Genomic DNA, 17,209 nt, shown 5'->3' on the forward strand with positions numbered 1-17,209 from the left:
CTCCAAAGCAAAGAGGCGAGAAATTGTGCGCGATTATCCACCGTGAACGCGAACGTGGCGGTCGGCCGTGGCCGGACCTTCGATAACGATTCGACCAAAGTCTCCCTCTCTCTCTCGCTCGCTCTCTCGTTTTTATCCCCCTCCGCTCGTCTCATGCGGCGCGTACGCGTAACCACGTGCACGTAATGGAAGCCAATAACGGGGCAACAGGTACCGGGCGAGGCGGCTGAAAAAACGCGGGTCGAGAGGAGAAATGCGCCGATGATATGCGGACATACTTTATTCATCGACCGGTTCGGTTCGCGCCTCATAACGCGCCATCGGTCGCATTATTATAGTATTTACTCGCGGCCGAATAGCGGGTGTCCGGGCCGCGACTCGTTATTACAACGCGGCGAGCGCGGTAATTACCAAGCACCGCGCGGAAAGGGAAACTTTGACCTACGCGTACAACTGGGAGCTTCGGCGGTTGACACAGAGACGGTGTAAAAATGTGCCAGGTAGTCCCGTGTCCCAAATTGTCCGAGTCGCTCGTGGAATCTCGGCCCGGAAGGCATTTCTTCGCGTTCGTTGTCACACGCGGACACCGATCCAACTACCTAACTCCCATCGATAGGTGCGAACACCGCGAACGCGAGGCGGTTATTAACGCATCGCGAACCGATGGTTATTCGGTGGCTTCGAGGCGCTTTCTTCCGCTCCAATTTCATCGTTGACCGCTTCATTCGACGATCGAGCCGGGCGAGCGAGCAGAGCAACGTTCCACGCGAAAACGAGCGACGACAAAAAAGGCCGAAGAAAATTGCGAGCGAGCGAATGAGCGCGTTAAACCGGGTCCGGGGAACGGTATCGGGCCGATAGGCAAGAGGCAGCGCACACGTTTCGCGGAGACGAGGAGTTATGGCCGCATTCGTCTCCATTATCCGGTGAATCATTGAGGGAACGACCTAACCCCGCCGTTCGAGCTTTAACAGCACCAATTCTTGTACGTCGATATCCTTTTGCCGGTCGACTCGAATACCGTCTCGGCACCGTGGAGGCCGCTCCGCGTCTCTCCGGCTCTACACAGAGCCGGGCCCGCATTATTGTTTGCATAAACGCGATCCGTAAATCTCCCCTCGTTCGCCGATTTGCAATTCCCCGTTCGCATGGCCGACGCTTACGTGAATGCGCGTACGACACACGCGCGCCGCACATATTTTACACCGATTTCCAGGAAACCACCTGCCGTCGGCCGGGATTATCGCCGCACGAAACTCGTTTCTCTCTTTTCCCGGGTTTCCCTTCGAACGATACGCTCCCTCTCCTCGATCTCGAGGCTCGGAGCGTCGCGCCGCGTCGGCCGTGCTCTCTATTCGACGATAACCACTCGATTGCACAGTTTTGTAAGGGATGATGAATATATAATTAGGACGTTCGCGGTTCGTAACTGTGAACGCGTGTGGGACGCGTCTCGGCTCGGCACGACTCCGAGCGGCGCGGAACGCGTTTCTTTGACAGGGCACAAGAGGAAGCACACGAGATCTCTCGGCTCGGCTCGGCTCGATCCCGCGCAACGCGAGACCCCGTTCGACGAACTCCGTAATAACGCTCATAATTCTTTTGCCCCCTCGCGCCCCGCCACACCGATTCTCTCGGTCTTTCGCCTCGCCGCGAAACACTTTATCGATTTAACATCTCGCTACATTCCACGAGAGCGTGGCCGCGATGAATTATCGGTCGCGTATCAAATGCTTTATTTGTCATCCGGATAATAACCAAGGGGGGCCAGCCGACCAGCCGTCCATCCGAAGCTGGTAACGCGATCCGAGATCGTACTACCTCCCGCGCTCGGTGTGTCCGTCCTCGTCTACGGCCAACGAATAGGCGAATATAAGCGCGGACCATTTAGCGATGCGCATACGAATGCACGCGATTTAAATTCATTTGCAACCGGTGCGGCGAGCGGTTTCTTTTCGGTTAGTTATGCGTCGCGCGTACCGGTCGCCGCGAAACCGAACAAAAAAGGGGGGAGCCGAATCGGACGGAAAGCGGAGGACCGATCGGTCACGTCATTTTGTATCATTTTCCCGGCGCACGCGGCCCGCTGATAAATCATCCGCTTCGATGGGTTTCGCGTGGCCCATGTATTGTCCGGGTTCGTGCGCAGCCGACGTTCAAGCCGCGTCAATAGTTTCGCCGTCCATAATTCGAGGATAAATTTCCCTCGTTGTAGCCGCGCCGCGCGTTATTATTTCGCGCCGTGAATCTCAACGAACACGCGCACGCGCTTCGCGCATCGCCTGGTTAATAACCAACATCTCTCGGGCCAACAATCGAATTTCATCGATCTCGATCCGCCGACGTGCCCTCGCCTCGCGAGAAAAGACCACACATGTTGCACCCGGAGCACCCGGTTATCTTGCTATCCGGTGGTTTAATTCAACAGCGCTCGCTTTAGAGTGTTTAAAATTCATTGAAACCGATTCGGTCTCTGCGGGCTGGGTGGTCGCGATAAGCGATCCGACGCCGGCGAATTTTTCCGACCGGATCGGCCGACTTCCTCGACGATCGAGTATCCATTCGCGAAACGACGGGTCGAACGGGTGGACGCCTGTTAATCTCAATAACGCTCGCGCCGAGCGGATGCGCGCGGGGCATCGTAAATCGATGCCCCCTCGGCATCATCCCCTTTCATCCCCGTTTCGTCTCTCGCCCTCCGTGTTCCCTTCTTGTCGTTCGACGACGGATTCCGACATCCGCGTAATTCCCAGCATCGTTTCACGATCGTCCGATAGTGGCTCGCGTAACGCCGGGGGAACGCGGCGCACGCCTTTCGAATTTCGTGGAGCGCCGCGAAAATCGTCTGGACGTTGCCGGGGTTAAAGATCCGCGCGAAGACAATGGAGAAAGGTGCCGGGAGATCTCTCGGTGATCTCTCTCGCGCAACACCTCGGGAGTATGTACGTTGTCCGTTGTCTTCCTGGTACGAAGACCCGGAGACTGTGCAACCTGATAGAAGCCTCGCGAGCGAGGGTGCCGGGACAAGGAGCGGAGCCGAGCGGAGTAGAGCGGAGCGGGAACGAGGGGAGAATATTCAACGGATGTCCGCACCGCGATCACGTGATCGGGATTTTATGGTCGGTGAGTAGCAGCGGTAATTATGTACAATGGAATAAAGCGGAGGAGTTGGTTATCGACGTATCTTGATCGTGTTCGTTATAACATTGTGGGAAATGGTGCCGGCTACCGTGTGCAATAAATATTGATGCTCGCTCTCATTACAGAATCTCCTCTGTACACCCCGTTGGTTATTCTGTCGATGGTGGCGAGCTCGCGATAATTACCGTGTTAGACGCCGAATAAGCAACGCGTTTAGGAGCGATGTTTCATCACGGTTTCAGCCGCTCGGAGCGATCGCTATCGTACGAAACAAGGTTGTGCGATCCGCGATTCGTGAATCCTGTGGAGGAAACGGGGATGCTGCTGTCGACGAGTGTTCGCCGTTCGAAAGAACGCGAGCAGTTTTAAAGAATAGATAGCAGCATCGCCTGACGGGTAGACTGTCATACTTTCCGTTCGGCGTTTTTAGGGAGCCGAGAAATTTACGATAGACGGAACGAAGAAGCAGGAGACGTCGAGGAGAGTTCGCTCCGGGGGAATCTCTAGGCCGGCGAGATATATCGATGCATAAACATCGATATCGACGCGCAAATGACGGTATACGTGGGCGTGTTCGTGCAGTTTCCGCCGATACGTGTACGTAGGTGGATTGGATTCTATCGGATGTCCGCGGTGCGCAACGGGGTTTGGCTGGGTGCGGGTGGCTGTCGCTGAACGAGTCACGGTACAGCGCTGGACCGGCTCTTCCCTCTGGCCCCGGCTGCCCTGTAATCGCGATTCGCGCACTGTAATAATTATTGGCCAGGCTCTGTCATCAGCGGCGACATCTATATATACAAGCGACCGGCCTAGCCGTGCCCGTCGCCGTTCCGCGCGCATCGTCGTTGTCGACGTGTCGTCGACTGAGCGCGAGGAAAGCGAGGAAAAGGGAATCCAAACGGAAATAACTCGCGCGACCGACTACATAGGTAGGCAGCGGCGTATGAAAGGAAACGGGGGTGCGCGAGCGGATCGCGTAGCCGCGGGTCACAAGCGGGTTCATCAGGAGCGTATTGTGCGACGGTTTTATAATCAAGCCGGCGACCTCGTTACCGCCTCCCTTCTCTCCCGCCCTTCGGGAAAGCGGGCGGGAATCGCGGCAATTAAATCGAAAAGGAGCCGAGTCCCCAGGGTTATCGCTGGCTTACCGGTTTATGAAGCTATCGCGCGTGTTATTTGGAATTAATAGAGGAGAGGTTAAGTGGTCGGTGTCTCGAAAGTGGCAAACTCCGCCGACCGAGTATCGTATTATGGCCGGTGATTTAGTCGACGCGTTAGCAGCTGGTAATATCTCCGCGACGGGACTCGCGTATCTCACCGTCATCTTTACATCTCGCGTATTTCCATACAAGAGTGCCGGCATTTGAATATCCCCGTGTCTCTTCTCCTGTCTCTCTCTTTCTTATCTCTCTCTCTCTCTCTCTCTCTCTCTCTCTCTCTCTCTCTCTCTCTCGCCCTCGCCTTCGTTCTCGTCTCCTGTTCTCGCTCGAAACCAGACGGGCCTGCACGCCCGAGCGAATTACACAGCCAACATCGGACCGTGGCGATCTGATATCTCCTCGACCGATGTAACGCCGCTACGCGAGGCGCAATGACTGGCGAAAATGAAACAATTTTGACAGCGCGTCTAATTAACCTGCCTTCCCGAGATCTCCCTCCGTCGTGTCGGGGCCCCTCCATTGTTTCCGTAATTTATTTACAAATATTTTTACAAGGATCCCCGCGTACATCGAGGTTCTAATTAATTTGGCAGGGACCGAGGCGAAGCAACGGCCTGGACGCGTTTCCGATCGAACGATCGTTTTCTATGGGAACAATCGCGTCACCCGGATCATGGATCGGCGACGCGGTCGTGGGTAATGCCTCCGGGCGATCGTACACGAATTCAATCGCGTTACTTCCGGTCCAGCCGCTTCCAGAGCCGACCGTAATTGGTTGCCAGGCGGATCGATTAGTTGGAGGACTATTCCGAGTATTCGCGAAAAATTTCGCAACAACGACGACGACGACGACGACGAAGCTTCGTCGCTGAGATCATCACGCCCGATGACTCGTTCTTCCGGATCTCGGACGGGTCGGTGAAAAACAGAGAAGCCAAAGAAAAAGCGGTCGAATCCATCCTGTCCTGAAGCGGTCTCATTTCCTTTCGATCGGACCTCGTTCTTAACTAATTGCCGGCCGCGGAACGAGAAAAGGCGGCCGTTTTCCGTGGAATTTTTCGCTCGCTCCGCCCTCTACGAACGACTCCTTCGAGAAGGAAACGTTGCCTTTCTTATTTGCACGGATCTTTATCGAGATTTCCGATTCCCAAGGGCGACAGGCCCGATTGAACCGTCAACTTTTCAGTTTTCAGGATGATCGCTCCCGTTAATTGCACACGCGTCAAACGACCAATGCTCGTTCGATCGTAATCGTCGCTAATTGCTGACAATCGGTATGAATAATTGATGCGTTTTTCGAGCGTTTTCTTCCCGCTATGATTGATCCGAGCGAGTCGACTACACCACCGTGGTCTTTTCGCTTTTTCTCTCGTTCTCTGTTTAGCTTCCGCCTCTCCTCGTTCTCTGTACGAGCGGCACGGCCAGCCGGAGATGGACCGGTCGAGATAACGCCGCCAGGCCGGTAACTGCGGTAATTGTCGGTGATTAGAGGAGTCATAATTACCGGTCCACGTATAACGTTACCGAGTCCATTCATTCTTCGCTCGATTCCTCGCCGCGTTTTCTCCCTTTTGCTCTTTCCTCTCGCTCTCCCCCCGCCCCCCTCTCTCTCTCTTTCTCTTCTACCCTGGTTCCTCGCTCGATCTCGTAACCGGCGAGATTCATCGAGTTTTTGCGAAAGACACGATCCAGCTACGGGTAACTGTAAAATCTTTCACAGCTATCTCTCCCTCGTTCGCCGCGACGAATGATAAACGGTGAATACGTACTAGATTCGCGCAGCGCGAGCCACGCATCCACCGCACCAGCACCGTTCGGGAACGAGACCCCGCGAGTTCCCACGTCCGGAACCAGAGTGAGAGAGAGAGAACAATTAAAAGATACTTTAATAACACCTCGGCCGAAGTTGCCTATTATGGTGCACGCGAGACGATCGCCCTAGCCCGAAGGGGAACAGAAACTCTTCTTTCTGCTGGGCGCAGGGGGGCCACGGGTCTAGCGCAAGATTTTTCTACAACTGACGAGGGTGCTCTCGAGTCATATATCTCCCTTGTGGCTGCGCCGGAGTTTCGACGTTTGAAACGGCCCACGAAATTATAGCATGGACAACGGCGTTTCGACGTTCGGGACGCGAACGCGTGCGTGGCCCAGCCTCCGATCAAGCGTTCGCACGTTCGCCTCGTCTTTTCGCGTTCAAGACGACGTCCGAAAACGAATTTCCGAAACGAAACCGTTTTCCTGGGAGAAGGGAAGAGTTCACGTCGGTGATAACGGTTCTCTCGGGAAAAAGAATCGAGTAATATGTGGGTCGACGTTCGCGTCGAGGGTTGGCGTGTATCGAAGTGCGTGCGTGTCGACGCAAAAAGATGCGCGTCAAGATACGTCGCGGAGCATCGTGTATCTTAATTCCCCGGTCATAATTAGCCCGGTAACAAGTTACTTTTCCCCCGGTGAGGATCGACTCAACACCTACCGTGGAAAACCGCAATTACCGGCATAAACCGTCGGAGTACCCGAAGCGGGCGCTGAGTATCGTACGTGTCAATGATACCGCTCAATTTCCACGATAATTGGAGCCGATACGCGAAAGTGCACGGCAGTTACAACACCCCCCCCCCCCCCCGCGAGACTCGACCCAATTAGTTATCGATCGTTCCCGATAGATAGGCCCTGCGCCTGAGTCCATTAACTCGCGTGGCTTCTATAACCGCGCGAGAGATGCTCCTTGGATAAAGGCGGTGGTCGCCGCGGACCGACACCTCTTTGCCGTCTCAATTATCGATCACACGTACGCGCGTTAATCAATCATTCGTCGCGTCGCGTCGCTGTATCGAAACGACGCGACGGCTCCAACCTTCGGTCCAACTTCGGCCGCAGATTGCGCGGTAACACGGAACACCGCGCGACCAATGAAAGCAACCGGACGGAGACATAATGGGGGCGATCGACGAAAAGTGGTCGCATGCAATCTGAACCGTGGCGAGGGCCGGCCGTGTGCGCGCACAACGATATCGAGTCATTTTCTCGATAATTAGATACGATAGAGAGCCGCGAGTGGGAGAACGTGCCGAGCCTGGCTGATGCAGAGAACGCTCTACCAGCTCGCCAACCAGATATACTATAATGTCGTGTCACGAGCGCAGAAAGCAACCACGTAGTCGGTCGTCTAGCCGGCGAATCGCAACGGGACAAGAAGCTGTTAGCGAGCGCAGTTCCTTATCGGCGATGGTCGACCGATAAGGATAAACCTAGGCAGCTGTTTCGCTGACCAGAGCACACCGCTAAAAGCTATCGACTTCTCCAGCTGCTGTTTCGCGGGCTCTACGGCCCGAGTATAGCGCTCCGAATTACCCCAGAGGCAAACACTTCGGGGCGAATGAGTGCTCTTCGCTCGGAACGGTGCCCCGGAGGGCAATCTACTCTGCCCGAGCCTCCTCCTGCACCGATCGCTCTCGTTTCGATCGTATCATAATTTCGCCGTGGTTGAACCGGGCGCGGGAGACTCTCTCCTGTGTAAAAGCCGTCGCGGAAACGACGTTTCAACGAGTCAACGCATCGCGGCCGTAGCCCCGTGCCTTTAATAGCGTCGTTTAAGCGAACCTGCCCCGGAGGTGGACGTTGCTAGACAGCCACGACGAAAGAAGAATGGCGGGAGAGGCTCGTGACGTCGCCGGTACATGCAAGACTGTTCGGTTTACGAGCCTGAAGAGGATACCACGGAAGAGGAGAAGAGGAGAGAAGGAAGAGCGGAAAGAAACGGGGGGAGAAAAAGGAACGACACGACCGGCACGAACGAGGTAAAAAGCGAAAGGCGCGAGAAGGGGAAACATTATCCTCCCACGCAGCTTGGGACGGACCTCGAAATTCCGCAGATAAAATCGGCGCCTCGCTCGAGAACCGGCCAATGTATTCATAATGGCCGTCCGCTCGGCTCTATTCCGTAGCGGCCCGTCTTCGGACAACGTCGACGGCGGAAAATCGAAAATCGGGGAAGCTGGAGAACAGCACAGGAGCACGCTCGTTTCGCGTCTCGTTCGAAGATCGCGGAAACGATCGACGATTCGGAGAGACTCGCTCGGAGAACGGGTTGGAGCGTCGGGATTGCAGCCGAGAGGAGAATGGGATCAGATAGCAGTCGGACCGTTTAGTATGCAGCGATGCATTCATATCAATCGTGGCATGCATATGCAACGCGCGACGTCCACGCTTTGGAGGCGCGAGCGCGACGAGGAAAGGGAGAAACGTAACGGCGACGCATAAATTTCATCGGCGCCTTTCGGTCACCGATAGCCGAGAGCTATCGGCGCGGATCGTGCTCGCATACTTCCTAGACAACGATTTTCGCCGATCTTCGCGTTCCCTCTGCCCTCCGTTCGACGTTCGGAGAAAAGCCGAAGAGGCGCGCGCTCCGCACGCAATCGCAAACTGCGACATCCTGCGTCGCTCGCGGCCGTAATTATCTGGTAAGTATTTCCGCGAAATGTTGCGTGCCGGGACAATTTTCCAGCGACGCGTTCCTCTATAAAACTCGTCGGCCCGACGCGCAACGGGACGCCGCGCCGAGGAGCCTGCATAGAATATCGCAAGCACGGCACAATATTCTATGTCGACGGATCCGCCGAGAAAACGAGCAGCGCGCGGATTCTCTTTCGTCCGCGTTTCTATCCCTCCGGGATCGTTCCGCTACTTTTCCGATCCGGAGCTGGTCTGCCCGGAAACGCCGGCGATCTCTCCGCGACGATAAAAATTCGACGAACCGTACCGTATCATTGCCACCGGTGTGCGTATCCGTGGGCCCTCGTATTTCTCGAGTGACAGCCGATTTTCGATCGGAAGCGACCGATTCGCTGGAACTTACGCTCGACGGTCCAACAAACCCGTAGTTGGTAGCTAAATTCACTTACCGGCTGAAACAGAAAGAAGAGAACGTGATCGCCTCTGGTACGATAACACGCTGCCTAAATTTAGTCGCTTTCTTGTCTAATAACCAAGCAGCGATAATAGCTTCGTTATTTTTCTACCGTCAATAATTACGGTTGTATCGTTCGCCATCCGGTGGACGATGCCCGTCAACGCAAACGCATTGTTCATCGCAGCTCCGACGTAAACGTACCCAGATGGCTGTCGCCCACTTAACAGCGCCTCGTATGAACGACATCGGATCAACATCGACGCGTTTACATTAGTATACGTAGTTGAAATGTGGATCCACAAGCCTTTAGCCAGTGAGCATAGAATTGAAAAAATTATAGAATAATCGCCGGTTAAAAGAGGAGAGTAATAAACAGATCGCAACAAATCAAGTCGGTAGCTGCTCGGGGAAGATCGCTTCACCGTATTTTCCGAATCGTATCCCCGGCAAAGTGTAGCGAGAGCCGGGTTCCTCGATCGGCGAGGGATAAGCGGATGGTAGGGCAGAGCGTTTCGGTGGCAGAGGCAGAAGGGGGCAACGAGAGGCAGAGGGAAGCAAAGGGAGGCAGATGAAGGCAGGAGAGCGGGGTAGTCGACGGGGTTGCGGAGGACGCGCGTGTACGCGTACCTTCACGTACACGTAGGAGGGTAGGTGCGCGTAAAGTGTACACAGGCGCGGTACGATGCGGCTGGTAAGAGGAAGACGTGATCGATGCCCGTGGGATGCGAGGGCGTTCCTGGTGCGGGAGGCGCACGAGACAAATGGACGTCGCGCGTCTCCCGACCACGCCTTCCCGCGGGAGAAGAAACTCCGTTGCGTGTACCCTTGCCTTTGCTTTTGCCTCTGCCTCTCCCTCCGGCTCTGCCTCGATTCACGACGCTCTCCTCGAGCTGCTGCTCTCGTCTCGTCTCGTCTCGTTTCGTTTCGTTTCGTTACTCCGAGTTAGGGTAGTCCTCGCTGGATAAATATTCAACCTCGTACCGTTCGGATCGAATCGACGTCACCCCGGAGACAAATCTATCCGCCCCCAGCTAACCGGGAACGCTTCGCGCGAAACCTCGAAGAAACGCTCGCGCCGAAACGTATTCCTCTGTGCAACGTTTAAGTGACTTTCAACAGCTTTCTCCGGGGACGAGCGCAGAAATCGAAGTTCGCCCCTGTTTCGCGGCTCGAGAAGTCGATACAAAGAGCGCACGCCGACAGAAGGCGCAGCACACGAGTCCCGAATAAAATATGCATGGGGCTCGCGGGCGACACGACAACGATACCCGCTTTGTCCTCGATGACAATAGCGCGATCAGAGCCAAACAGGTATAAATGTCGCGAGCAGGGCATCACGGGGCGCGGACCGTGACACGGGGAGCAGCAGTCTCTCTCTCTCTCTCTCTCTCTCTCTCTCTCTCTCTCGATCTTTATCTCTGTCGGCGAGCTCTCTGTTCGTCGCGTATCGGCGGGATTTTCTAAACATAGCCCAGTGGACGCGCGAGGCTAGTTATAGCGGAGCGATGCATTCGCGATTTTTCTTTTTCGCCGGGGGGAGGCCGAGGTGTCGAGCGGCACACGCACGCATCTCGCGTCCGCGTCACCATCGAGCCTATAAATAATACGAGGCGGTACGGGCAAAGCCGAGGAAAAATGGAGGCGAGGAAGGAGGCACGCGCGGGGATGCGAAACCCACGATATTTAAATTCAACCGAGCCGCAACGAGCTACAAACAAGACGAACGCCGATAAATATTCAACGGGCCTCCGAACGCGCGGACTCCTATGGTCGTCGCGTCGTCCCCGCGGCAACAAGCACGAAGCCTCTCGAGTCGAGAACTCGAGTTCTCGACCGAAGCTCTGCACCTGCAGAGGACGCTCGCACGCGCGTCCTTTAACGGAGATCGACTCCCTTAAATCATATCTCAGATCGTCGACGATCCGTCGCCTTTCGATCACTGTCTCGATCGATACCTCTCGCGATCCTCGGCGGCCCCCCATTAATGCAAACGGCTTCCGCGAACCGATCCTTTCGTTTGACAGACATTTTTTCATCCGCCGGACGCTTCAAGATTTATTTCTTACGTACAATTTGAAAGTATAATATTGTACCATCGGTCTGGTCGAAAAAAAATTGTTTCTAAAGCGGCGAGAATATTGGGCGGCCCGGTAGCGCCGCATAATTAACACCGACGTGGATGTCGGATCAATAGGATCGAGGTGTGCGTGCCGTCGTCATGGGGCGACGACAAGGGAAAGCCGGAATTTCAGAATCGTCGCTGATATCGATCGTCAATCCCGTGACGGCGATGCGGCGCGGGGCGGGGGACACGCCAACGGAGGAACACCGTTAATTACTTCCGTCCTCGCGAAAACGTGTCGCTATTAAAGCAAGGCGGAAACCACCCGGCGACGTCCTCGAAAGTTTTGCCGGGGCGACGACGCGCCTCGCCGGTGAACGCGAGGGCTCCTCGAGTCCTCGCTACCCGCCCCCGTTGCCCTCGATAACGACGGATCGTCTCGATCGTGTCTCCACGAAGGGACGTGGAGACGAGCGCGTCGTGGAAAAGCCAAGGAACCCGGGGCTGTTAGGGTTTCGGTCGGAGTTCGCCGCCGGATGAGTCGCTTAACGTTTACAATGGGCAGAGGTGGACGCGCGAGACGCGTCAGAATTGCGTCCCATTGGACCGGGGACCACCCAAGGCGCGTTGGTCCCGGACACGCCACGGGCCATCCTCGGGAGGACGGCTAACGATAGCGAAAACCTGTCCTAGCAGCGGGATCCGCGAGATAAGGTGGTGAATGCAGGTGTTTAGCGCTCGGCCAGTCATCGCGTTGTCATTACTTACGGCTGACACCGAGCCCGGTGAATCTGGGGAGTGGTGCGTCGCTGCGCTCCGCGGGGGTCGGACACCCTTTTGAACGTCGGGGATCAGGATCACCGGACGCGTCCGAGAACAAAACCCGATCGCGATGCGAGCTTGCGATTCCCTTTCAATATTCCTCGACGCTCGTACAAATTAGATCCAGGGACACGAACAACGTCCAGGCGCGTCTCCCCCTCGATCGTCGATCGAGCTCCGCGAGAACTGTTTAAAACCGTTGTACAAAGGTTCTGATCGAAACAGTCACGATTCGATAGCGATCTCCCGCGTGGGTTTCCGATTCTCTCGCTTCGAGCCAAAGATGGCGGGTACCTGGAATCGATGGCGTGGGTGTGACGCGTCGCGAACTCGGAGCGATTCAGGAAAAATTCGTCCGAAGCGGAATCGTACGACGCGAAAGCAAGGTCGCGAGAACTTTCTCCTTGTGGATGCAGCGGAACGGATCCGAATCTCTCGGCCAGCGGAAATCAAAGAGCAGAAGAAGCGATGATTGAACGGGGTGGCCGTGGTGTTCCTTTGATGCGGCGTTCTACGTGATTTATGATAGACGGCGGTTTTTTTCTTCATGCCCCACGAGCATCTCCAGTTCAGCGTGGGACGATAATTTTCCATAATTATTCTGCCACTAGTGGGGCATGCACGTTAGGGTCTCGCTAACGAGCTTACGTCACGAACGAACGAATCGACACCACGCTCTATACCGTTACCGCACAAATTGCTTTTCGTGTCAGTGGGACAATTACTCGAGGAACATATCCAGAACCGATCGTCCTGCCGATAGACGTCGGAACGCCGCGCCGTGGAAGAAACAAGTCGTCGACGATGTCCCGGGGAAAAACGCGGACGTCCTCGGTACCGCGGTGTCTAACTCGAAGGCACGGCAAGATTTACGAGCGCACGGCAATGCGGAATTATTGCCGTTTGCATTTGCAACGACGGAATTTATTAACTTCGTCACGCGTCATCACCTGCGCGCGATTTTCGCGAAAAGTTGCCGAGCCGCGCGGCGCAAATCACCGGCCGTCCGGCGAACAGAGATCACGAGGAGCGCGCGAACTCTCAGTAGCTTCCGCGGGATGGCCTCTACAAAGTATTGCCTCTAATTGCCCGTGTCTAACGTTAAGAGCATACGCTAAGCAACTCCTATACGCCGCTGTTAAAGCCCGCGGATCGTCTAAATCGACCGGAAAGTTTGCAAAGAAGATTCGATCGCTGCAAAACACGCTCCGAAAGACGCAATAAAATAGGAAACAATTAGCGCCGCAACTGAACCCGAACAAACCGGCAAAGAAAACGATTTAATTGCATCGTCGATTGCTCGAACGACTCGAGAAGAAGTTTCCAGTTTAGTAATCCATGTATACAGAGTAGAACCAGTTAACACTAAATCTCATGTACATATGTACATGGCCAGCGGTATAGTTATACGATCGTCGACCTCTGTTAACGAAACAAATAACTCGAAAGGAACGAAGAAATTTCTCCGATGGCTGTTGGTGCAACCCAGCGTAGAAACGTGTCCCGTGTCACGCTCGTGCCCGTGTTTGAGAACGCGTGTACGCGTGTGCTGGCGAGCGTGCGTGCGCGCGCGCGTGAATAGCGTGTGCTCGATGCGTCACGGTCCTCTGACTGCGGGCCACCACGCCCATCGCGACCACACTCGCTCGTCCATGACGCGGAGCAAAGACGCCGGTGTCGGTCGCCTCGCGACGCAAACAAGTTCGAGGGGTGTGGATGCAACGAGTCGCCAAAAATACGTGCGAAGAAACCTTGTTGCAGCCTGCGTGCCGGAGTCCTCGAACAGCCAGCAATTCCGCTGGCCGCGTTCTCGGGGGTGCGAAACTCCGCCGTCGCGATCCTCTTCGGATTCCGTGGATCCAACGCGTTTCACAACGATTAGAAGAGCGTCGGACGTGCACCGTTTCTGATCGATAGACGACTTACGCATTTATGACAACAATGACCAGCTGCAATTTGTCAACGTGTGAAGATTGAGAGAATTGAATATTATCAGTATATTATTAGGGGGACCCAGAAGTAATCAATTATTTTGAAATCTGAAACAAACTTTGTGGTAAATTCAAGTTTTTATTTCTTAACCCTTTACACTCCGAACCATTCTAGACGTTGGCTATCAGCTACTCGGCGCTACTTTGTGGCAGAAACGTGCATTTACAGACCCTCGTATTATTTAGTATAGTTTTGGATCCAAGTAAGAATTGGTTGACATCGAGAAATGTATATTTGCAAAATTATCAATATTTTATTTTTTATAAATTTGTACAGTGTGATAAACCTTAAAACACTCCCCAATATGCATTGCAGGCTGATTTGTGCACGTTTGACAATAATAAGTCGTTTGACGCCTGCCACCAGGTGTTTTCCGGTCAGAACAAACAATCCAATCCCGTTTTCTTTGTGCCACATTGGGAATATGAAGTTTATTATCTAATCTATTGTCCGCAGAAGATGTGGATGGACGCGTTCTCGATTCACGAAAATCACCTCTCAACTGGTCAATGGGTGCCTTGACAAACTTGTGGTGCGTCATTGGCGTTTGATTATTTGTTTCTTTTGAGATGCGGTAAATAATGTAGGAGTTAATGACACACATTTCCAACCCCCAAAAAAATAACTTCCTCCACCATTTTAGCGACTTACGGAAAAAACAATACGTCGAAGCGTCACTTTTCCGATTTTCTCACTGGTTAGATCTATCTATACCGCTTGACGCTTGAAACCAGACTGAGCTCAGCTTTGAAAATCTTTTCCTGCAGTTTTAGACTTGTTTATTTATATTTATAAATCTCACTACACCGTGCGAGTACCGACCTTTCTTCTACAAACTCTCCTTATCGCTCTTTTCAAGTGCGATAAAACCCGCTGACATTTTTTTTATACACCTTAGTAATTTTACTATATTTTGATTTAACTTTTAGTGCTATTTCAAGAGAAAACTGAAATAACTTAATTCCACGTAATCACTAATAAACATTAATGTCCCATGAGAGAGGACATCCGAGTGATATGCTAGACTTACGATGTCCCATGAGAGGGGACAGCGAAGAGCAAAGGGTTAATTTATTATATAATCTCCATCACTATCAATCCCCCTTTTATAGAAATCCAGGGTTCGAGAAGCAGAATATGACTCAAGGTGTCTCCTTACATCTTCTACAGAAGTAAATGTTTTATTTCTTTAATAATGCTCCAGAGATTTGAAAAGATTATAGACAGAGGGAGCAATATCCGGTGAATACGGGGGGTGCGGTAAAACTTCCCATTTCAATTCTTTGATTTTTTTCCTGAGTGAGTTTCGCTGTATGGGGCCGGGCATTGTCAATATGCAGTATTACACCTTTTCTGTGGACTACAGATGCCCTCTTTTTCAATAGTTCTGAATATAGCCGTTGTAATTGCTGACAATACAATCCAGCAGTAACTGTTTCTCCAGGTTTCAACAACTCAAAGTGAATTATGCCACGACAGTCCCACCAAATGCACAGTAACACCTTTCTAAGTGATAGTCTAGGTTTAGGGGTGATATAGCGGTGTGATTTGCAGAAAGCCATTGCTTGGAACGCTTTATGTTATCATAAAAAATCCATTTTTCATCTCCGGTAACGATTCTGCTAAGAAATGGATCTGCTAAGAAAAGAATGAAGTGCAAATTGATCGACGAAAATTCTTGTTGGTCTCAGATAATTGATGCGGTGCACATATTCCTTTGCCTATATGCCTTTCCCATTTCGTGTAGGTGCCTTTGTATAGTTGACCATATGGACCCAAGGCTTCTCGATAATTCTTGTATACTTAATTTTGGATCAGCTTCCACTAGAGATTTTAGGGTGTCATTATCAAATTCAACTGGTCGTCCACTTCGAGGCCTGTCAGAGAGATCATAATCACCAGCAGCAAATCCTTCTGAACCAACGTTGACACTTGTTGACCTTCAATACATCGCCATAAACATCGCAAATTTTCTTTGTTGTTACCGTTGCATTAAATCCCGCATGAAAATGAAAAAGTATGCAATGACGAATATGATCCTCGGAAGGTACGGACGCCGCCATTTTATTACAGGGTTGCAAAAAAATGATACTTTTTAGAAAATTTTGAACACAGGCTGCTTTACCGAAAACTGTAAAGGAATACGTGTTTCCTCTTCAACGATTGGTACAGAACTAAAGGCAAAACAAATTCTTTGCAAATAATTGATTACTTATGGGTACCCCTAATATTTTCGACCTAGTAATATTTGTTGATGAAAGAAAAACGTACTTGAGTGTCGTCTACAGTGGAGCTGCAGCCCCCCTATTTGGACTTGATATTATCGATAACATTTAATAAAATAAAAAGATGGAAAAATCTTTGTATGGAACTGTGCGCTTCACAGTTCCAGCGGTGTTTGACTGTTCTCCGCATGCGCGCATAGGAAGCTGAAATTTTCTGGAGCAGCACTCCCACTAATTTCAGCTACGAGCCGCCACTGGTCTTCTGTATCTTACAACAGACACAGTGATTGATTTCAAATATTGTGGACTGTTTTCGCGCAGAAACACGCAGCAAGAAGCCAGCAGGATAGTCTTTACGGGTCAAATGATCGAACGCATTGTTCACCGAGTGAAGAAGAAAGCGTTTTGAGATACAGAGAATCTACATGTTTTATCCACGAGGCGAAGTATGACAATTCGTAACTGCAACCCTAGATGACCAAGGTACTTTGCGAACTGAGGAATTCGAAGAGGAGATACGACGTGCGAAATTCAAAGGAGATTCGCGGAAGGGAGATTCGTATCTGGGACGAGCGAACTTTTCCTGGCGGACGGCGCGTTGGAGCGATCGGCAGCATCTCATAATCGGCGGCGGGGTTTATCGTCGCTGGATCGGGGCCTTGTTCGCGAGTCATGCGGAAAACGAGGAGTACGCCGAGATCAAATACCGGGAGCTCGTTGTCCGTACGCGTGCACGTTATACCGGGGCAGGAAACTCGGAATCAGAGATCCCGTCGGATGGCGATGGAGAATAATTGCGCGTTTGCGCTCGTTGCGGGAGGAGGATTCCATGGCCGCCTCCACGACTCCCGGTAGTAATTATCGAATCCCTCCTCCGCCTCCACCTCCGCTCCTC

The 17,209-nt window shown here is 52.7% G+C and overlaps 1 protein-coding gene across 1 annotated transcript in view; it reads right to left on the bottom strand.

Moving 5' to 3' along the window:
- Nucleotides 1-4,572: 4,572 nt before the first annotated feature.
- Nucleotides 4,573-17,209, bottom strand: part of LOC143355257 (uncharacterized) — a 39,055-nt gene continuing 26,418 nt past the window's right edge. The window contains exon 3 of the mRNA XM_076789948.1: nucleotides 4,573-9,208. The gene's annotated coding sequence lies outside the window, so the exon portion shown is untranslated. The remainder of the gene's footprint in view (nucleotides 9,209-17,209) is intronic.

This window comes from Halictus rubicundus, chromosome 1, assembly GCF_050948215.1.
Source record: "Halictus rubicundus isolate RS-2024b chromosome 1, iyHalRubi1_principal, whole genome shotgun sequence".
NCBI classification, from domain to species: Eukaryota; Metazoa; Arthropoda; class Insecta; order Hymenoptera; family Halictidae; genus Halictus; species Halictus rubicundus.